General features: G+C 39.4%; 1 protein-coding gene across 1 annotated transcript in view; it reads left to right on the forward strand.

Annotated features, from left to right (window-relative positions):
* Window positions 1–410: 410 nt before the first annotated feature.
* The window catches only part of LOC109398706 (ELAV-like protein 2), a 48,721-nt gene continuing 25,293 nt past the window's right edge, over window positions 411–23,838 (forward strand). Inside the window, exon 1 of the mRNA XM_029855413.2 lies at window positions 411–1,583. The gene's annotated coding sequence lies outside the window, so the exon portion shown is untranslated. The remainder of the gene's footprint in view (window positions 1,584–23,838) is intronic.

Below are 23,838 nucleotides of genomic sequence, written 5' to 3' on the forward strand. Positions count from 1 at the left end.
TATGTATTGTCACATTAATATAATGTAGAATACATTTTTGGACGACAAGAGTAATGTAGAATGTTATAAAAATGTGAAATATGCCAAATTTCAACTTTGAAAATTAAGTATTGATGATACGGGGCCCGTAGAATGTGTCTTCACCATTTTTGCCATAAAAACCGTATAATCATTGCGAAAAACAAAATAGTTTAGTTTTCGTTCGTTCTCTAAACGGCGGTCACACACTTCTGCGACGCACTCCCCTGCGGGAAAATCGATTTTCCACCCCTATTGCCAGGCACGCGGAACAGCTGAAGCGACCAGGCGGCAAGCTCGGACGGGGCGACAGGAAGCTGTATGGTGATAACCCCGATACACCAACCAACAACGGGCTCTCTCATCGGTCGCGTTCTCGCTCGCGCTGCTCTCGCTGCGGCAGTATTGGTGCGTTCTCCCTGAAATCTGGAAAAAAGGTTGAGCCTTGTTCCTGATTTTTCTTCGCCACCGACTCCAATCCAGTGTATATTTTCCAGCGCTAGACAAGTTGATTTTTCGTCTGTTCGTGCATCATCTTAATTTCGTTATAATTTTTGCAATAGTAATATTTTCCAGTTTCGAGTGCAAATTTCGAGGCAATCGTCGAAGCGGAAAGATTACCACGCGACAAGGTTGGGGGCCTGCAGCTCGAAATTGGTTTTCGGTGGGCTAGAAGTGGCCGGGATTTTCTCAATTTCGGAACGCGGTCGGTCGACGGAACCAGCCGGGGCGTAGCGCGACCTGCGAGCAAGGCGAGAAAAGTGAAGATTTTCCTTGATTTTCGGATACCGAGCGGAAGTGGATTCAGAGTGTTCTCAAGTTTCCTCCGGAGAAGAATAAATCCTTCAAAAGTGTGCGAAAGTTTTTTGAAGAGTTCAAGTTTGAAAGTTTTCCGTTTTCCCTAAGTGACTGGATTTTGAGTTCCTCGCGTCTTCTTCTACCACTTGATCAATCAATCTACATAGAGTACTACCACTACTACTACTACTACAACTACTACAACTGCTGCTACTTGCTGTTACGGCTACTAGCTATCGTTCCATCCGTGACTTGGTTGAATTTTCCATCGGTCCGGGAGTGAGAATCATCGACGACGACGACGGCGAAGACGTCGGCCATCGAGTGTTAGAAGATAAAACAAATAAAATTGATACATATAGCAAAACCAATTCCACCTTTTTCTCTAAACCAAAGTATTGTAAGAAATTCAAATCGGAGGTGCTTCTGAAAGGATAAGCAAAGCGACACAGCAGCGCAGACGACGACGGTCCGGGAATTTTCCGAGGAGGCACACACGCCCCAAACCCGAGCGAGCGACACAAGCGATAACACCAACCAACTAAAACTACCAGTAAACCACGAAAAGCAGTTTTCTCCATCCCAGGAAGAAGCGACACCGCCGCGGTTGCAGAAAAGTTGTGGAAAAACTCGGAAAATTTTAGAGGAAAAAAAACGGGATCATAGGTGATAAGGAAATTTTACATCTTGTAATCTTTTGGATGCACTTTCATGATATAATAAGATACTAGGGAAGAACAAAATACAACCACGAGGAAACATTTTTGGTAAGTACCAGTAAGAAGAAAAAAAATCCACCCACTCGCAGCTTACTTAATTCAGGATCCCCCAAAACCAGAGAAGGCATCGCTCTAAATATAGCTAGCAGACCCCACCCTAGGAGAGCTTTTGCTCCTTCATCCTTCGTCGAACACCGCTGATGGCTCTCCGGAGTGTTAATCTTCGAGAGCGCGCTCGTTACTCTCTGCTCATTTGCGGCCACAGAACGTTCTCATAGGAACTGATCCCAGTAGGCAACCGGTCACCAGTGATGCCGAACGTTTAGAATGGTTTGTAATTATTGTTATGGATTCCAAAATTTGGATGAAATGATACAGAACTTATCTGTATATCGGATTGGTTTCGACTGGAGTTGGTGTGCTAAGAGAGTGTTTCGGCTTTGACAGTCAACAAACTTGCATCGATTACTTTTAAATCTTTGCCGACGTTTCGGTTCGGGGAGTGGACCTTCTTCAGGGCTCGATTTTTAAATCAACAAGTTAAAATATTGATTTGTTAATTTTAAAATGTCGGGTTTGAAAGGTTTAGTCTTCCTTCACTGGGGCATCGATTTGGATGATTTAGCCTCTGCTTACGGCCAGGGAAGTTTGATATTAAACTGATTTTGAATTCAAAATAACTTTTTAAATAGGAAATCTCAAAGGAATTATGCAATAAGACTTTTTTGCATGTAAAATTAAACGAATGTTCCATGAATTTCCAAACGATCTATTGATAACTTTTGGGCAATACCAAAAACTCATAAAACAGTCATTTAAATCCATAAAAAGATGAAGAATGTTCATTTGTTTTCGTAAAAATTGCGTAGGTTCAAATTCTAGTGTGCATCATAAAATACAGTCGAGGTTCGTCATACACAGTGGTTGGTGCTTTACGCCCACCGATAATTCTCGGCTGCATAACATCCGATTGAACTAAGCTTTTGCGTGTAGTTGCGACATGCTAATTACCGCATATCCTAATTACCTTTCAAAAATCAACTAAATTGGTTGAAGGGCAATAGAGAAATTACTAAAGGGTGATACGGTCAAAATTTGGTCACACAATTTGTTTCATAACTTGAGACTGCGTACACCAAAACAGCTGATTTTTTGGACCAGTAATGGTACATTATATGTAGCTTATACCATAAAATTTTCATCAAAACCGGTTTAGTATTTGCGGAGATATTGTGAATTCTGAAAACTGCAATTTTAAAATTTTGTACAAAGAGGATTAAAAAATAAGAACACATGTTTACTCTTTTATTTATAGAGCCAGAAATACTGAACCAATTTCAATAAAAAATGTTCTGTATGTAAAGTATACATATCAATGTAATGTTGTGTAAAAATTTAATTCAATATGATCCAGCCGTTACAAAGTTATATTTGTTTAGGTCAGGGGTTCCCAACCTTTTTGAGCTGGCGACCCCCTTTAGGAATTTTGAAAACTTCTGCGGCCCAATGATTTTTTTTAGGAAAAATATGAATTAAATAATCCGATTTGTTTTGATAAAGTGGCGTACCTAGAAATTTAATGTTAGAGAGGTTTTTCGACGATCAATGATATTTTTTTTATTTGACACACACATTCCATAAACAATGATGCCATTTATATTCAATTTAAGTGAGCTTAGAAGTAGCGGCGCAGCCGAAATTTTTTTTTCTAAAAGCTTTTAATATTGAAAATTTGTTCTTCAAATTGTGGCGGTTGGAGGTTTGGTAGTGGTTAACCTCAAAAAATAGGAAGCGGCTCTAAATCACTCCTAGAGATAAGCAAAATTCGTTATTCTCCTGGAAACTTATTTTGAAATCTCCACAAAGGCAGTTTGACGAACTACAACAGAATTTATGATTTTTTTTGGTTCGGTGATATTTATTAGAAATGGAGTATTCTAGTCAATACTACCATAAATTTGTTATGAAAAAATATCCTCCTATGAGTATGAAACAAAATGTTCTTATCAAGTCAGAAAAAAACTCCTTCTTTTACAATTACCGTAAAAATAAATTCAAATTATTCAATAAAAATACTATGAAATGAAATCAATTAAAAGCTTATCAATAGGTTTTTGAATTTTCAAAATGTTTTAATCTCTAGAAACACTTACAAACACTGTTTCCATACATGTACAAACTTTGAAATTCTGCATAATTTTGTAGATTTCTGAGATGTTTTGAACAAGCATTTTTTTTCAATCCTAAAGAAAAAAATCTAAAAATATTAGGGAATGTAATGTTTATAAATGAATAAACATCTGAACGTGCTTCTTGAAACTACTGAAAAAATCACCGTTTTTGCAGTATTTTCACCCCCAACTCTAATTTTTACGTGTTACTGATTACCAACATAGACAAAAAACGCAAAACGAAGTTACAAAATAAAAATTCGGTATATAATTTTGCACAAATAAGAATAAAAATTTTACATTTTTCTTGGTAACACCACGGCCCCCCTGGACTGGCTTCACGACCCCCCAGGGGGCCGCGGACCACCGGTTGGGAACCCGTGGTTTAGGTGGTCAAATTTTGTCAAATTTTGTCAAGTCAAGTCAAATTTTGGTCACACAATTTGTTTCATAACTTTAGACTGCGTACACCAAAACAGCTGATTTTTGGGTCAGTAATGGTACATTATATGTAGCTTGTACCATAAAATTTTCATCAAAATCGGTCTAGTATTTGCGGAGATATTGTTGAACCCTGAGATCTGCAATTTTAAAATTTTGTGCAAAGAGGATTCACGAATAAGAACACATTTTTATTGTTTTATTTATAGAGCCAGAGATACTTAACCGATTTCAATGAAAAATTTTCTGTATGTGAAGTATGCATATCAAAATGTTGTGTAAAAATTTCATTCAATTTGATCCAGCAAGTTACAAAGTTAAGTTATATTTGCTTAAATGGCACCCGGTCAGTTTTTTTTTCAAATTCAAACTGCTACAACTTTGAAAGTATTCATACAAAATGGCTTAAAATTTTACTAAGAACATATTTTCATAATAGTATTATACTGTAAAATTTTGATAAAAATCGGAGCAGTATTGGTAGTTCTATAATCAAAATTGTGCTTTACTGACCTTAAATTTCCGATAATTTACTATAAAGCGCCTTTGTACAAGATTGTGAAAAGGTAGGTCGATGGTTTTATCTATATATCAACCATTATTTAATCGATTTTTATGAAAATTTTATGGTATAAGCTACATATAATGTAGCATTACTGGTCCAAAAATCTGCTGTTTTGGTGTACGCAGTCTTAAGTTATGAAAAAAAATGTGTGACCAAATTTTGACCGTATCACCCTTTATGGGCGTAAAATGGGTGGCACCGTGTAGCGAATTCCGACTGTAGAAGTTGAATCCAGAACAAAAAGTGGATGGATGATAGGGATGCCAGATTTTTTTTTCAAAATTTCTGCATCTGATTTAATTGAAAAGTGTATTCATATCCTTTTCTGTCTTTGGTTGAAATAAAATGCTAAGCCTCCGCGATTGTGTCAGTAATATTGGGGTTTCAAGTTATAAAATGTGATTTCTTATTTTTCCACACTACAGTTGATGTTCGATCAGTACAAACAGATTAACTGCAATGCTTTTTAAGTGCATGTCCGGTAAGTGCAACATATTTGCAGTTATCGCACCCCTAGCTGTCAAAACGGTGTGTCTGAGCTAATCGGACATGAATAATGAATAATGAACACTCGAATGAATTATGTGTTTATTTAACGTTTGATGAATTGTTAACGCATGTTGCAGTCATTACACGTCTACTAAACTATATTTTTCTCAAATTTCAACAGAATTTCTTATGAGTTTGAGGTACAAAACTTAATCATAAAGAACCAGAAAATCTATTTTACTTCTTTAACTTTAACACTACTATGTTGGTACATTTATTTAAGTAAAATTTATTTTTTGATCTTCCATTCAATTAAGTACCGACTATAAGTTTGTCAGTTTTGTATCGAAGTGACACAGAAAAGAATCAAATTTGCTCGAACATTTGGTTTAAATTAAAAATTCATGGTTTGGCAATGTTATAGTTTATTTTCACAACATTTTCACACATTTATTTTAAAACCATTCGATCGGTTGAATAGTTGGAAAGCTATCATTTTTTAAAGTTTTTAAACTTTTCATGAAGAGAAGAAAAAACATAGAAACTTGCACTTCCTGAATTATTGCATATTTACGACAATTTCTGGACATAACAAACGAGTATAACCAGGGAAGTTTTTCGGCTTCGCAGTCATCAAACGCAATCAAACGACTAAATATTGTTCTTCATCCAACGTTTCGGTGTTTATTACACCTTCTTCACAAAGGAGTATATTTTCAAAAAAAAAATGTATTCCCCATGAAATCCGTCGATGAATTCCCGAAGGAATCACTGAAAAAAACCTCTAACATATTTCTTACGAAACTAAGAGAAGTTTTGTGAGGAAGATTCCCTAAAGAATCCTTCGGGAAATTTTCGATGATTTTTTTAGGGAAATATGCCATGATTTTATAAATAAATTCCTCAAAGTCTGCCTGGAAGAATTCCTCATGGAGTCTGATTGTGGTATCTCTCAACGAGGCTCTGAAGAAATTCACCAAGGAATTCAAAGATAAGTTCCCAACTGATCCCTACAGCAACATTAGATGAAAGAAATGGAAAAGTTTTGGATTAAATTCAGGGATAATTTCCTAAAGAAATAACTTGAAAAATTCCTCGAAGAATCTCTGAAAAAATTACGATGAAATTTCCGGGGGAATTCTCGCTGGAATTCCTAAATGAAGTCCTCAAAGAGGATTTCTATTACGAATCTCTTAAGTCTCCAATTTTGGAAGAAAGTCATTTTTTGCTAGTGAAGCGACACAGCTTGGCGAACATTTAAAAAGTCCCCCCTCTGCCCTTCATCTTTTCCTTGCTACAACTGTGTCTAATTCTTGCCAAGTGCCCCAGGTGATGACCGAGAAGTGAATACGGAATATTAGTTAACACTGTTTTTCCTAGCTGCACCCATGATTTGTATTTTTTTCTTACTAGTACCTTACCTGATGATTCAAACCGTGAAAGAAAATCATGATTTGCTTGCAAAGCGGCGCTGATAATTTTTTTTTAATATGTTTGGCGACAGACATTAATGGGGTGCTCCTGATTTGCCCTTTTCCTTGCTACGACTACGTTGGATTGCCAGCTGAGATATGAGCATTTAAAAAAGTGTAGCGTTGTTTTTTAAGAAGGTACCCCTGTTTGCAAAACCCCTTTTTATCACATTTTCTGGCTACGACCATGTATGACCATGGCTTCAAGGTTTTCAAAAGTACGAAAGTATTTCACATTTGGACACAAAATGAAGAAGATATTTTGATTTGAAAAAAAAATATTGGATCGGTGTTTTGTAGGCAATAACATTTTGAATGTAATTCGAAATTACCGCAGGGATTTCATCACTAATATTACCGAAAAAAAAAAACAAAAAAAATCCTTACGGCTGTGGCAAGAATGATTCCAGGAATTCCATTTCAAATTTTGCTTTTTTGGCTTGTGTCAATTTACTGGAACGACTTAACGTACTAGGAAAAGCTTGAAAATTGATTAATTGACAAATTGAGAGATGAAATTGTGAAAAAAAATCGCGTCCTGGTTGAGATTCGAACCCACGGCTCCGTATTCGCTAGAACAGCGCTTTAACCAACTAAGCCACAGAACAGATAACGGTTCTGCGGAATAGAAAGCCAAACTGACTCCGAGCCCATAGCAAGAACATTCCTATTCTCACAATTCCATCTCTCTTTCGGTTTTTCGCCAAAAGAAACAAGACATTTGCACACATACCAAGTCAAATGACGTCTCGCGATGAGCACCTTCGAGCAATGAAAAGGACGACTTGACTACGTATTTCACAAAGCTTTTAACCATCTAGATATACGGAATTAAAGGGAATATTGAACAAAGTGGTGGAGACCTATTTGATAGAAAGTATGGTTCATGGGGGAGTTTCTGGAGGCATTCTTATTTAAAATAGTTGAATTCCCGGTAGAACTCTGAACTGAAAGAAATTTAAACAAAGTTTGGATGAAATCCGTTGAAAAAATAAAGAAATTTCTTGTGCCTGGTGATATTGGGTAGGATTTTTTTTAACAATATATAATTGAGCAACATCCATTAATTACGTAACGATCTATAGAGAAATCTATAAACTAATCCGTGAGAATTGCCCTGAATAATTATTATTAATGAAGACATGCATAGATTTTGTTTTCAAGCAATCCCTAGAAGGATCTTCCGTGAAATCCCTGGATGCATCCTCGGTAAAATTCTCTCAGAGGATTTTTTTAAGAATCCATAGGAAAATCCCTAGATAAATACCGTTATGGATCCACGGTTTAATTATATGAGGAATTATTGGAGACATCCCCACTAGATTGTTACATCCCTAGAGCAGTTCCTGTAGAAATTGCTGGGAAAAGCCCTGCAGGACAAGCAAGATTTTCTGAAGCAATTCCAGCAGGAGTTTCTGAAGGCATCGCAGGGAAAACTTCTTGGGGGATTCCTGGGAAAAACCTCAACTGGGAAAAAAAAATATCAGACAGGATTCTTATAAAAATCTCCAGAAGAATTCCTGGAAGAATCCCAGCAGAAATTCCACAGCAATTTTTTTTAGAGAATCCCACCACGAATTCCTGAAGGGTTTCCAATAGAAATTCTGAAGGAAATCCCAAGAAGAGTTTAGGGGCGAATCTCTGAAAAAAATGCAATACATCTCTGGAGGCAGTTTTTGTGAAATTCCTGAAAGAACCCTGGCACTGGCAGCAACTCCTGAAGCAATCACGGGAGGAAATCGTCAGCAAATAGCTGGATAAATACGACGAGTGCTGTCAAAATCGAATATTGGAACGAGTTGCATACATTTTTTTTTGCAATAAAAGACAAATTTTCACTAGAATGTGATCGTTTCCATCAATATCATCGTGCTTCGCGGTGGTTGAATGGGAACGACCACGTGCTCCATCGTGCTAGACACAAAATTTAGACGTGCTGTAACCGTCACAGTTTTTCAAGCTCTAGCTGTGGAAACTGAGGTTAGACTGAGGTTGTCAACCAAACAATTGCATTATGATTCGTAATGTAACCGAAATGAGTTGCATTATGAACAATAATGCAATTGTTTGTTTGGTATCGTGTGCAAAAATAGGCCGTTACATTACCGAAACGGCAAGTATAAACTATAATTTTATAGTGCCGAGTTGCAAAAAGTTTTTTTTTTTTCATATGGAAAAGTTCATACGGCAACACTGCCTATCAATGTCTAGATGCCAGCTGTCAATCTTGGAAGAAATCCATCAGCGTGTCAAAATTCAGAAAGAACCCGGATCAACTTGACATGGCCTACTATATGTGCTATAATTCAATCGACCATGTATACATTGCTGCGTCGGTTTTGTTCCCAAAAAACGCTCCATTCCATATCCTTGTACTGGTGGGTGAGCATCGTCCTTTTTTCTCCACCAGGCCGGCATTCGGCCTGGCCGATCAAATAGTAAGTTCTAGATTTGCGGGCCGCCCTTGATATGGGGGTAACGACAATCCAGCTCCATAGCAGCCGATTGTTGTGTCTTGCTGTGTCCCTGGTTGAATGTTTGTGTGCGAGAACTGTAGAAATTTTCGCTCACTCTCATCGATTGGGTAGACGCTTGCAGCGCCACCACGAATCGAAGCGTCCTGTCCTTCCTCGTGAAGAGAGAATGCCATCACTTCAGCTGGGGCTAGGGAAGGGTCGTGTCCGTGTGGAAAAAGTTGGTGATAAGTCCGCGACATTTTTCCAATTCGGCTTGGGTTGGGTTTGGGTTTGTTCTTTTTTGCTCGTTAATCGCCAACGTGCGAGCAGTGAGCTCGTTCGGATGGAGTTGATTGCAATTATTGTCGAATCATCATTATTTGTGGATTGAAGGACTACCGAATGTGCTAAAGAAGTCACGTGACAGTTGTTCGTGATTGAAGGCGTCATTTCACTGCTAAATTTAACCAGCTTTACCGACTGAAGAGAGAACCTTTGAGAGATGTTGTAATAAATCTAAGAAATTAAGTGTTCTACACTGGTTGTCAACCAGAATTATAGGATAAAATCATATATGCACTTCCAAGAAACAAATGACTATTTCTCGGGACAACCAGACATCCCAAGTAATCAAAAATTCTGCTTCATACTTACAAGTTCTACAAAGTTCCGATAAAGATCCGAACGAAGCTTGAAGACAGAAGCTGCTTAACAGGCACCGAAGAAAAGATTAGGATTACTGAACCATTTTTTCCTTGTTTCAAGATCCATCTCGGCTTACTTGAATCCACTACGTCCACTAATCAGGTGACCCCTAATTCATGGTGTTATGCGGCTTCATGCTTACCGTGCTACGGTTTTTTTTTTCTTTTTTTTCGGTTAGGATAACTCAGATCAATCTTCAGGATTAGAAGAACAGCAACGATAAATCTTTGCGGACTTATGCAAAATGGCACAGCCCAAGGGGCTTTAGTCCAAGAAGCTTACTTTCGTATGGGAAATTTCTATCCAGGAATCCTTGTTAACCCTGTATTTTCTTCTTTCAGTAAAAATGCAATGGCAAACTCGCGTGTCATGCCTCGAGCATGTGTGCTTGTCAACAACGCAATCGTTGCTACACTCATCTCTGAATTAACCACTAGAGATGTATGTGCTTATCATAACTCTACTAGACTAACATTTGAGAAATGCGAAACAGCCATTCTGCTTCTTCCGTTCCTCCTGAGCGTATTAGCCTTATTCATTAAATCTCTGATCAGTAACAGGTAGAGCAGACTTCCATCTATCTGATAACGGTATAAGTATACATGAAGTTGAGCTTCAAGGTTGATCGCCCTTGATGTATATGTTGTAAACCTCAACAGGAAATACGTTTATTGTTCGGTGTATTTACCGCATGATGAGCCATTCCCCACGGATGCTTTCAAGCAAGTAATGGCATACTGAACTTCAAAACGCCTTCTGCTAATTATTAGCAGTGATGATAATGTTCACCATATCATCCGGGGTAGCTCAGACATAAACTTGAGAGGCTCCAGTTTTGTGGAATACTTATGGAGTACAGATCTTGGATTACTTAACATAGGCAACCACCCAACCTCCACGGTATCTGCTAGAGAGAAAGTGTTAGACATACCGCTTTGCTCTAGTAGAATTCATCACCAGATAACCAATTGGCATATGTGAGATGATGAATCTGATCATCGCTACGTCACTTTTAAACATTTGAATATTATTTCGCCAACTTTGAAATCCCCGGTCAATGAACTGGTATCTCGTTACTGATTCGGTTGCAATCATATTTCATGGATACTCATCATCCATTGACACTCCAAGTGATTTAGATGATGCCGTTGATACTACAACGGTCTGTGAAGACTACAAGAGGAACCCATGGTGGAATTCTGATCAGGCCAAGCTCAGGAAATAATGTAGAAAGAGTTGGAACAGACGACGTTCGGCTGGATCGGAGGCTTCACAAAAAGCCTACCAGAAAGCTTTTCGGTCTGCTGAACGACCCAGCTGGAAAAATCTTTGTACAAATGTTTCCAGTTTGAGTGAAGCCTGTCGGTTGAACGGAATTCTTGCCAAATGTAAGGGCTTCCGAATGAACGAACTTTGTTTGACAAACGGTGATTTAATTTTCTCTGATGGGGAAGTTCTGGAATGTTTATTCAGTATTCAATTCCCTGGATGTGTGGAGTGGATATTACATCTTCGGATGAACCTAATGTCTTTTCTTGCAGTTAGGATTCTCTGGCTTCGGCTCGGCTTCGGTATCATAATTTTAGATAGGATATATCCTATTTTGTTTCAGAAGGCATTTGATGATTTCAAACATGTTTTGAAGAGAACTACTTGTTTGCAGTTTTGCTACATGGTATATTCCCAAATCTTTGCAGGTATTACTGCATAGTTTATTCTCAACGAGAGTCGTGCATCGTATGAAGAAGCCAAGAGTTTCAGACCTATCAGTTTGACATATTTTCTTCTGAAATGCTTAGAACGCTTTGTTGATCATCACATCCGTGATGTTCATCTGGCCAATGTACCTCTTCATGTGAACCAACATGTCTACCAATCTGGTAAGTCCACTGTTTTACACAAAGTTTTTTACGATATCGAGAAGGCATTCGCTTAAAAGCAATCAAGTTTGAGTGTTTTCTAGGATATCGAGTATGCCTTTGATAACGTGCCTTTCGATGCCGTATGGGAAACCACATAGGGTCATGGTATATCTCCATCTCCAATGATTTCCAATTGGATTTGCCAAATGTTCAAAAACCGACATCTCTTCTAGACATTCCGTCAAGCAGCGATTAGGAAATTGAGTGTTTGTGGATGCCTCCGAGGGGGAGTCTAGTTAACACTTTTGTTGAATCTCGTAGCAGATACGCTATTGAGGCAACTTATGGTTTTGCTGACGACTACCTAACATTGTTAGTCGGTATGTGCTGTGTATCAGCACCCTTTTCGACCTGATGCAAAACGCTCTTTAGGTAGTTGAGAGTTGGTGTTGCCAAAATGGCCTTTCGGTAAATCCGAGTAAAACATCTATTGTTCTTTTCGCGGAAAAGCGAAACCGTAATAGCGTTCGACCTTTGCGTTTCTTTGATTCTAAAATCAATGTGACTGAACAGGTGAAGTACGCTGGGGTCATTGTAGATTCCAAACTTTCCTGCACACCTTATATTGAGTTCAGAATCAAAAAAGCTTGCATGGCTTTTGGGCAACGCCGACAAACCTTTGGTAACATTCGGGCTCTAAAACCCAAGTATAAAAAATGGATTTACAGAACTGCTGTCCGACCAATATTGGCCTATCGATATCTTGCGTGGTGGCAAATGGGCGAAGTGATAACAATCCAATCAAAATTAGGCTATCTTCAAAGGATGTGCTTTATGGCGTTGTTTGGAGCGTTCTCTTCAACTTCCAAGGCAGCGCTCGAAGATATCTTTGACGTTGCTCCACACACATTCATCTCAAACAAGGATCCCAACCCAAAAATACTAAAATATGACTTTTTTTATTTTTTTTTTCAAATCTTGCCACTTTTTGGCGCTTGTGTAGGTTTACATACCTGAAAACTTCCGGTCCTACTTTGGTAAGATATACCGTGAAATTCATACCAGATAGAAAGGTACAATTTTCTACAAAAATACTTCTTGTATGACCATCCGGCACTAGTGCTTAAAGTTACTTCTGGTACGACTATGGTGAGATATACCACGGAGTTCAGGCCAGATAGGGCCTGATTCAGGCCTAAGTAGCAAGCTTCTCCAAAGACGCCTTTGAAAATGCGTTAAGCCAGCGATACTTATGGGAATTCTTACTGTGATTCCACTAGGAATTGCTGCAGGGTTCTTCTAGAATCCCTAGGTTTCTTTCGCTAAGTCCTACTTGGATTCCTTCAGAAATGCCAACAAGGCTTCTTATTGAAATTTATCCAGTGATTTCATGGGAATTCTTCCTGAGATTCTCCACGGCATTTCTTCGGGAATTATCTCAAAAATACCTCTAGGAATACTGCGATCCTACTGCGATTTCTTCGGTAAATTCCCCAGGTATCACTTCTGGAATTCCACCAGATCTCCAGGGATTCCTTTGAAGTTCAATACTCCTTTGCCAATTTCTCTACTGATTCCTTCTGGCACTCCTCCAGGGATTCTTTTAGGGAATCTTGTAGTGATTCTTCCTGGGATTCCTTCGGGAATTCCTCCAGTGTTTTTTTTTTGGAAATCCCTGACGAGATTCCTTCAAGGATTTATTCGGGAATTCCTCCATTGAATCCGATGAGAATTCTTGAGGGATTTCATCGCGAAATCTTTCTGGAATTCAAGACTTTATCCAGGGATTCCTTCGGAGACTTATCCTCCACAGATGTCTTTGGAAATTCGGCAGATTCCTTCCAGAAGTGATATAGTGATTCCGCCAGGAATTCCTCCAGGCCTTCCTCCAAGAATGTCTTAAGGAATTCCTTTAGGGATTGTTTCGGAAATTTCTTCAGGGATTCTTTCGCTTTGGATCGCTTCGGAAATTTTATCGATTTCGTAGGGAATTCTTCCAAGGATTCCTTCGGGAATTTTTACAGTGATTTATTCGGAAATTTATCCAGGCATGCAATCATCCAAGAAGCCGGGGTCCGTGACCAGTTGGTTGATTAGCGGATGTTCATTGGTTTGATTCTCAGAACCGACACTGAACCGAAAATTGGTTCAGTTGCTTTTCAAGCCTTACTACTAGAGACCGAGACATCCTCTGCAATCCCACAGTTGTCTCAGAAAGGAGTATTAGGAAGGAGGATCTGTAAGTTCGTTGTGTGAAAACATTCGATTTGAACTGCACTCACGCTTTCTATTACATTACATTAAAGTCTATGCTGTCGCAAGAATTTTAGTTTATTTCATTGCTTGAAAAACTGTCGTGAGTTCCACGCTTATAAAATTTTCCACTCGAGCCGTAGAATTTCAGCCTTTGGTTTTTGCAAAACCCACTTTCCACGGATGCTCATAAATACATCCCATTCCTAGCATAAATTTCCCATAAATGTCAGCCACCGCCCTTTTTCCACACTCCTGAAGTGATTCACAAAATGCCAAAAGAGTAAATTGGCTAAATGATGTAATTATCGCATGGTTGGTATGTTGCCTCATCGACCGCGCTAGCGTAGACGTAAGGTGAGTGTGCTTGCAAAGATGCACTCCCTGTACGGCTACCAGTACCAGTACATACTAGCAAGCATGAGCCATACAAAAACCCTGCAAACGAGCTTCCATCTCTGTCGTTGTTGTCGTTGCGCTTTCCCTTCCAAGGGGATGAAGATGTGATTTTTTTTTATTCTCGTACCGAAAGCAACGCTAGACCGGCAGGAACCGGGCTAGGCTTGACCTATTTTCCTCAGGCTGCGAGAAAGGGAGTGTCACAGCTCTAGCTACTTTCACCATCATGACTGAAGTGCATCGGTGGTAAACCGTTGCTTTGAGTAGAATTGATTCACTGTTCAAGAAACGAGCTATGGTAGAGCATGGTTTTCCGGTAAAACTTATTCGGATGACTGATGCAATGCAATCAAGTGATAATACTCGGTGTGGGTTCAGTGAACTGGTAGCTTAGTGGAAATGTCGGAAATATTAAAAAGGGGACCAGTTTCACCTAAAGCGACTATACCGCTATAGTACTGCACTAACAAGGCTATCTTCCAGAAATGTATGACAATAACGCCAATTAATCCTTAAAATGGTGGATTATTCCAATTATCTCCTTACTCGTCTCACGAACAGCAGGCCTTGGATGAAGTAATCGTGCAGCCACGCCATTGGCAATACATCGGACACAAAATTTTCAAGCCAAATTTTCGCTGACCTTATCAAAGCCAAATCACGCACACCCAAGCCCCCCGAAGGCGGCGACACCTTGTTTACACATGCAACCCAGCCAGCACGTTCTCAGCTCAGCTCAATGTGAGAATCATTCCCTCGCGACCACTCCGCTTCGCACCTTCAACAGCTTTTCCTTTGCCACCCACCACCACCACCCACATTCGCCTACTACGGTTGCTGCTTTCTACTACTACTACATACTACTGCTGCTTCAAGAACATTCACCGGATTTTCATTCAACTTCTGCTACGAGCCTGGCGCTCTCTGAAGCAATCCCTCTCTCACTCATCGCAGCAAGCGAGCGCACACAAATACACTTGTGTTAAGCGAGAGATAACACCAACTCACTCACACTCCCATACACTTTGCCGATTGCGAACGAAGGAAGGACGTCCGTCCGGCGCGACAAGGATAGGGAAAAAATCAGCAGCCCCTTCCTTCGAAAAGGTGCGGCTGCCAAGGAGAGAAAATCGATACTCATCGTTGCTGTCTGCTGTAGTTCGCGGCTGTTGTGGAGTGGAGAACATCTCGGTCCTCTCGATTACTGGCAGCTTGAATGGGAATGGACGAACACGCAACCCAGCCCAAGTAGGATCCAGGCTGAGTCCCTAATTGATGTGAGAGTTTTCTGTGACATTTATGCAAGGGTCCAACTATTGGAATCTCAGGTGTTTAAGGTTTAACACAATTCGATTCAACAGCACAACAAGAGCTTTCTAAAATTGAACACGGCTCGAAGAAAAGGTAATCCACTTTAGAATAATTTCCATTTTTTAGCGATTATAGACTGATAATGGAAGCAAAAAAAACCTACAAAGCCAACTCAAGAGAAACGGTGAGGTTAATGGGAAAATCGCGTGATCAGAGCCATTTCTGTACGAACGAGCTCTACATACCTAGGCGAGAGTTGGTACTAAAAGAGGGCTGTACTTAACTAATAATCGAATGCTCTTCGTCTGAGTGTTATTGCGAGACGATTTATTATGAGAATTTGAATGGAACGATCGTTAAAAGATGCTAGTTTGATGGAACATTTGGTGAGTTCATTCCAAATAGCAAATTACGAAAAAATGATCATAGAAACAAACAATAATCTGATTGGAACAAACAGTTTTATGGAGGATGTTTTGGAATTTGGATTGGATTTGGATTGGATTTGGATTGGATTTGGATTGGATTTGGATTGGATTTGGATTGGATTTGGATTGGATTTGGATTGGATTTGGATTGGATTTGGATTGGATTTGGATTGGATTGGATTTGGATTGTATTTGGATTGGATTTGGATTTGGATTTGGATTTGGATTGGATTTGGATTGGATTTGGATTAGATTTGGATTGGATTTGGATTGGATTTGGATTGGATTTAGATTGGATTTGGATTGGATTTGGATTGGATTTGGATTGGATTTAGATTGGATATGGATTGGATTTGGATTGGATTTGGATTGGATTAGGATTGGATTGGATTTGGATTGGATTTGGATTGGATTTGGATTGGATTGGATTTGGATTGGATTTGGATTGGATTTGGATTGGATTTGGATTGGATTTGGATTGGATTTGGATTGGATTTGGATTGGATTTGGATTGGATTTGGATTGGATTTGGATTGGATTTGGATTGGATTTGGATTGGATTTGGATTGGATTTGGATTGGATTTGGATTGGATTTGGATTGGATTTGGATTGGATTTGGATTGGATTTGGATTTGGATTGGATAGTATTTGGATTGGATTTGGATTTGGATTTGGATTGGATTTGGATTGGATTTGGATTAGATTTGGATTGGATTTAGATTGGATTTGGATTGAATTTGGATTGGATTGGATTTGGATTGGATTTGGATTGGATTTGGATTGGATTTGGATTGGATTTGGATTGGATTTGGATTGGATTTGGATTGGATTTGGATTGGATTTGGATTGGATTTGGATTGGATTTGGATTGGATTTGGATTGGATTTGGATTGGATTTGGATTTGGATTGGATTTGGATTGGATTTGGATTGGATTTGGATTGGATTTGGATTGGATTTGGATTGGATTTGGATTGGATTTGGATTGGATTTGGATTGGATTTGGATTGGATTTGGATTGGATTTGGATTGGATTTGGATTGGATTTGGATTGGATTTGGATTGGATTTGGATTGGATTTGGATTGGATTTGGATTGGATTTGGATTGGATTTGGATTGGATTTGGATTGGATTTGGATTGGATTTGGATTGGATTTGGATTGGATTTGGATTGGATTTGGATTGGATTTGGATTGGATTTGGATTGGATTTGGATTGGATTTGGATTGGATTTGGATTGGATTTGGATTGGATTTGGATTGGATTTGGATTGGATTTGGATTGGATTTGGATTGGATTGGATTGGATTGGGTTGGATTGGATTGGATGGTGGGTTGGTGGATTGGATTGGATTGGTTGGATTGGGTTGGATTGGGTTGGGTTGGATTGGTGGTTGGATTGGATTGGATTGGTGTTTGGATTGGAGTTGGGATTGGATTTGGATTGGATTGGATTGGATTTGGTTGGATTGGATTTGGATTGGATTTGGATTGGATTTGGATTGGATTTGGATTGGATTTGGATGGATTGTGGATTGGTTTGGATTGGATTTGGATTGGATTTGGATTGGATTGGGTTGTTGGATTGGGGTTTGGATTGGGGTGGTTGGATGGTTGGATTTGGGATTGGATTGGGTTTGGGGGTTTGGGATTGGATTGGTGGATTTGGATTGGGGTTGGAGTGGATTTGGGTGGTGGATTGGTGGTGTGGATTTGGATTGGATTTGGATTGGATGTGGATTGGATTGGTGTTGGGATTGGGATTTGGATGGTGTGATTTGGGTGGGTTGGTGGGGTTGGTGGATTGGTGGTTGGGTTGATTTGGATAGCATTTGGATTGGATTTAGATTAGATTTGGATGGAATTTAGATTGGATATGGACTAGATTTCGATTGGATATTGGAATTGGATATGATTTGAATTGGATTTGGTTTGTCGTTGGATTGAGTTTTGATTAGACTCGGATCGGATCTCGATTGAATTTGGATTGTACTTGGATTCGATTTTGATTGGTCATGTATGAGTAGCTATCTGAAAATGTGTTTCACGTTATTTACTTTGCAGTATTCTTCACCTAACTTTTGAAAAGGACCTATAATTTTATTCCTCAAAAATGTTTTAATCGAAAACGGTTTGTTGATTGAAATATTGTCTTCGGTTCGGAGGTGTTCTAGGATATTGGACATTCAGAAAAAAAATACACTGAGAGTAATATTCATTGTGGATCTATGTTAGATGTCATATGATTTAAATTTTTCAAAAACTTAAACCATCATTTTTTCTGTAAAACGCTGATATTCAGCCTCAAAACTTGCCAAGTAGCCCAGAATGGTCAGATGCTTCTAACGGATTTTCAAAACAAATTGAAACATTATTTTGAGATTTTGATAACAGAAACATATTTTACATACAATTTAACCAAAGCTCAGGAAGAATATCTTTGCTTTACAAATTGATGTACGGCCATTTGGGGTTCCAAGGGGTCTGAGGCGTGGTATCTGAAGTTTCAGGAGCACTTTAGGCGGGGGGGGGGGGGGTCCAGGAGTATCCGGGGCGCTTGAAGGGTCTCAGGTGAGTTACATGGGATCCGAGGGAGAATTCGGAGAAGTTTCAGCGGGTTTTAGAGGGGTTATGGAGGCGTTTTCGGTTGTTTCGGAGGGTCTCAGGTGCATTACATGGCCTTCGAAGGGGGATTTCAGAGGCATTTCAGAAAGTTTCAGAGCATTACCAGCGAGTTTCAGAAGCGTTACATGGGGCTTCAGGGGCGTTTTCGAGGCTTCCGGAAGATCTCAGGTGCGTTACTCTCTGAAAGTTCCAGTAGCAGGAATGTGTTTGTTGCATGATAGTCAAGACCCATGATTAGCATGTAAATCACCGACGAACCGACGTGACAGCTAGAACAAACAAATCCGAATTTGTTGTCCGCGACTCCATGATGAAAAATAACCGAACACTACCGCCACCTCCATAACGGTTCGCGTTGGTTTGCTATCTTGATCTCAAACCTCCGTGTGTTCATATAGGAAGAGGTTCGCGTCTGCGCTGATTTGACAGAAGGGTTCGCTCGCTTTGCTGGTCGACCGTTAAATTTAGGGGGAACAGTTTTGAAACACCACTGTCCCGTGGGTTCGTCGGTGTGCAAACTACAGTTTTTAACAGTACATTTAGTATCAATGGCATAATAGGTTCCAGGATCCCAGGGATGTTCCAGAGGGTCCCAGATGGTCTCAAAGGGCTTCCAGGGGGTCTTAGGTACGTTTAGGGATCTCGGGGACGTTGCAGGCGATCCAAGGAAGTACCTGGAGTTGTATGAAACTGTTCAAGTGGTACTCGTAGGTCTCAGAGGTTTTACAGGCGGTCTCAGGTGGTTTAAAGAGGTCTCATGCGGTTTCGGGGGTTCCAGGGGTTCCAGGGGGTCTCTGGGGTGCTTCATAGTATTGAAACGCCATAAAATCCCCGTAATCCCTTCGAAATATCCCTAAACGCCGTTCAACTCCTGAGACCTCTTCACAAAAACTCTAGAAACCCCTTGCTAAGTGCTCTTGCCCGCATTTGCTAAGTGCTTTGAAACGCTCCTGATGCCTCCATTATTCCATTGAAATACCCTTGAAATCCCCATAATCCATTTGAAATACTCCTGAAACTCCTTGGATTTAATCTTTGATTTAAAGGTGTTCCTGAAACCCATATAAAACAACCTCTCTCTCTCTCTCTCTTTTTGGCGTAACGTCCTCACTGGGACAAAGCCTGCTTCTCAGCTTAGTGTTCTATGAGCACTTCCACAGTTTTTAACTGAGAGCTTCCTCTGCCAGTGACCATTTTGCATGTGTATATCGTGTGGCAGGCACGAAGATACTCTATGCCCAAGGAAGTCAAGGAAATTTATAATATAAAACAGCCCTTGACCTTAAATGCCTCGAAGCGCCCCGGAAACCTCCATAATCCCATTGAAATAAATGTGAATATTTATAGAATTTTTGATGACGAAATATTTTTTTTTAATTTTATCTAGTTCATTTATTTGGGGCTCAATCGTCGAAATAAAATTAAGCAAATGTCTGGCACCTAGAAACATTCATCCGAATATTCATTACATGTGCGATACTGCTACGGTAACAAAAGTTTGAAAGTGTCTTTGAAGTTCGCCTAACACGCAGTATTGGAAAATATTGGATTTAATACAGAAATATGTGACTTATTGGCTACAAAACATGTTAACTCATCATTCAATAGCCCTTGAGACAAATGATGACCATTTATCACATATTGTTTTAAGTATAGAGCGTTTTTTTTTGTACCAATAAAAATGACCCTCACATCGATCAATTTTCCCCCACTGATTAATTTCACCCAAAATCATGGTACCACTTGTAATCTTCCTCAGTGTCAGTTATCCATGGTGGTCTTTACTTGTGAAAAAACTTTATTCAAAATCTGAGACTATACAGTCCAAACTCATACTGTACACTTATGGACAATCGTCTTGAAATCCCGCTTCAAGAGTGCATCAGAACTTCAGACACACAAATCTCAAGAAGCACGCTTCAAACAACAATGCATTTTATTATTCTGTTCTTACTCACTTGTAATAAGAAGATCAAATGCATTAGTTTTGTTTATGAAGGGATTTCCCGAGCAGAGGTCAAGTACTGACGATCAAAATGTGATATTGGTTTGTTTGAGATAAGAGGTAAAAGTACTGAAAATAATAGCAAAAAATTGTTCTTGAACCATCTAACCCCGTGATCACCAAAATGCGGCCCGCGGGCCGCACGTGATGTCTAGATCTCTATGTTGTGGTAGAAATCTCCGCAATATTTCTTCTGGAGGTTGTTCTACAGTCTGAATAATGAAGAATAACTGCTAGAATGTTTGGCAAGTCATTATAAATGTGGCGATACAAGCATGGGCCTGAGGATCACTGATCACCAATAGCAAAATTTGATATTTGAAGATCAATCAAATAGCTCACTGCTATTGGTTAGATCTTACCAAGAGCTAAATGTGCTATGATGATGATGTTCCAGAAGTAAAATTGAGATATTATTTTCAGTACTTTTACCTTTTATCTCAAACAAACAAATATCACTGTTTGATCTCCGTATCAAAATATGCTATTATCGAGCTATTTTACTCTGCTCGGGTTGTGCGCTTGAAATCGTGGGTATAGGTGCCAAAGTCGGCCAATGTGGCGACAATTTTGGGATTCTAGCAAGTCTGTCACTAAAACAAAATGGATAACGCAAAATTCGCCAACTTTAGACCCCCTACCTCCCCCATGTAACAACTTTTGTAGGAACAATTTTGATATTTTGTATGAAGTGTAACACAGCACCAGACCCTCTCCCTCCCTCTCTAGCGTTACGTAATATTTGAACGAACCCAATGCTGAGATCTCGGTTAAGCTAAGTTTCCAGATCCCACGTAGAGCGCTCAAGTAAAATTTTTCTTTTTTCCGCAAGTAATTTTGACAACTGATCTATATGGGGAGAAATGTCACTTTTCCTTACGGAATAATAACACGGACTATTTTTCCGTGCGGAAAAGCGACATCTTCATTTGATTTGCACGAGAAGCGTTACACTTTTTTCCTTACTTGCCATCTGCGAACCGCTCAAGTAATTTTGAAGCGGAATCATTACTTGTCCTATCTTTTTGCACAGTACGTACTAAGTGGAAACTAGCCATTAAAAGTTCATTTGCCTTCATTTGCCACCTCGGCTAAACACTTGACGTTTGAAGTTTGATGCCAGCGGCTGCTAATTTGCCGATATTTCAGTTAAATTTAGGTTGCCGAGCACTCGGCTGTGCGGATCTCGGCAGAAGAATGAAAATTAGCCGAGCTCAACTAAGTGTGTGTAATAAAAAAATATATAAATTCCCAGTAGCATCATTGAACCGATACCCGGAGTGATAAAAGAAGACTATTTCAGATAAACGCGCCTAAGTCAGCAAGATGATCTTAATGTAAATTCTGTCAAAAATTTGTCTCGGATAATGAATGGTTAGAGACCGTGCACAAATTACGTCACGCTTTTAGGAGGTAGGGGGGTTTTGCAGAACGTGACGACCCATACAAAAAAATATGAGGTTTCATACAAAAAATGTGACATAGGAGGGAGGGGAGTGAATCTGGGCGCGTGACATAATTTGTATATCACCTTTCGGATAAGACGTCCAATAGAGAACGAGATACACCTTGCTGCGATCTGTTTCCCTACTCAAGTACCACATACCTACCACAGACAAACAGAAGTATCATTTGGAACAAAATGCGATTAAAATCATCGTCATGAAAACATAATCGCCCAATGCTAATCATGCTGTATTTCGCAAACTCACTGAGTAGATGGCGGTAGTGGGAAACCGTCAAAAACAGGAGCGAAAACGATGCGGGCGCCGTGAGCGAGATATTTGCAAACTATATCATAACCCAGGTAACCAATAAGCAGTTAAAATGGCATTAATTCGGCACTATATGCGCCTTTACAGCGGGTCATTAAATGCTAATCTGCCGTATATGCGCCATAAGTGCTAATTAAATGCAGGTTTTGGCCCGATATACGGCTGATTAAATGCTTATCCCTCCTTCTACAGCCATGATACGTAAATTAGAAGTGGAAATGTTTTGAGGTTTTAGCATCACACATCTCTCTTAGCAGTTTTATGGCAATAAAGTAGCAGTTATGATGCCTGTTATCCAAAACTTACCGTGCATTTGTAATGCTACGCAACTGCGGTCAGATTTTAGGTAGCATTCAAATTGCTAATAAAGGGTAGTTTAGCAGTCGAACTGCTATGATACGGCAGTAAGCAGGTCGAATGCAGAAATGAAACAGAAATACAGCTTATTCAAATGCTTATAGAGTTTTGCATCGAAATTTAACCTCAATTTTCTCTCCGAGAGAGAAAAGAACGGCAACGAATGGGAATCAAAACAAACCACCGGAAAATGTCAAAATTCGCGTGAGAGAGAAAAGGAAGGGACGAACGAGAATGAACCGAACGTTCATTCGTGACGTCACCTTGCAGAATTCTATTGGTTACTTGGGAAGATTCTCAGAACATTCATCGCTATTTATGTTATGTCCTCTATCGGCGTTGCGTAGTTCACATAATTAAAGCGGTAAATGGTAAGCGAAAGTGGACGGATTCGATTCTCAGTCGGTCCATGAACTTTTCGTAATGGAAATTTCCTTGATTTTAGAATATCTTGGTACCGTAAACTGGGTTCAAATTGATCAGCGAGGTGAAATTGATCATTCGGATACTACATTGTAATTCCATACTAGGAACTTGTAAGCGTCGTAATGACCTTAAACTTCTTACCTCATCTAGTTCATAGATGTCTGGAAATGAGACTTTTATTTAAAAGAAAATTTTTGCCTTGTTTTTATAGGCATTTGTCATGTATTTCTCACTTAGCTGAAATCATTGCTACTAAACAATCGATTGCCAATAGAACTTCCCGTTTATTTTATGTGTTTACATTTTTGTGGAGCCTAGGTTGGGAAGTTATGTGGCTGTTCTGAACATGAATAAGTTAAAAAATGTTACTTTCATGATGAAATAGTAATTTATTGTGATATAAATCACATATTTCACAGGAAATTGCCTACCTTTAGGCGTTTAGGGGGAAATTTTAATATTTAATTCTGCATTTCAAGTGTAAAATTTTTTAGTTGTAAGAGTTTTGACGCGTTACCCGGGTTAGGAAGAGCAAAATTAACCGGAGAAGGCGTTTTTTCTTT

The sequence above is a fragment of the Aedes albopictus genome, chromosome 1 (genome assembly GCF_035046485.1).
Source record: "Aedes albopictus strain Foshan chromosome 1, AalbF5, whole genome shotgun sequence".
Classification (NCBI taxonomy): domain Eukaryota; kingdom Metazoa; phylum Arthropoda; class Insecta; order Diptera; family Culicidae; genus Aedes; species Aedes albopictus.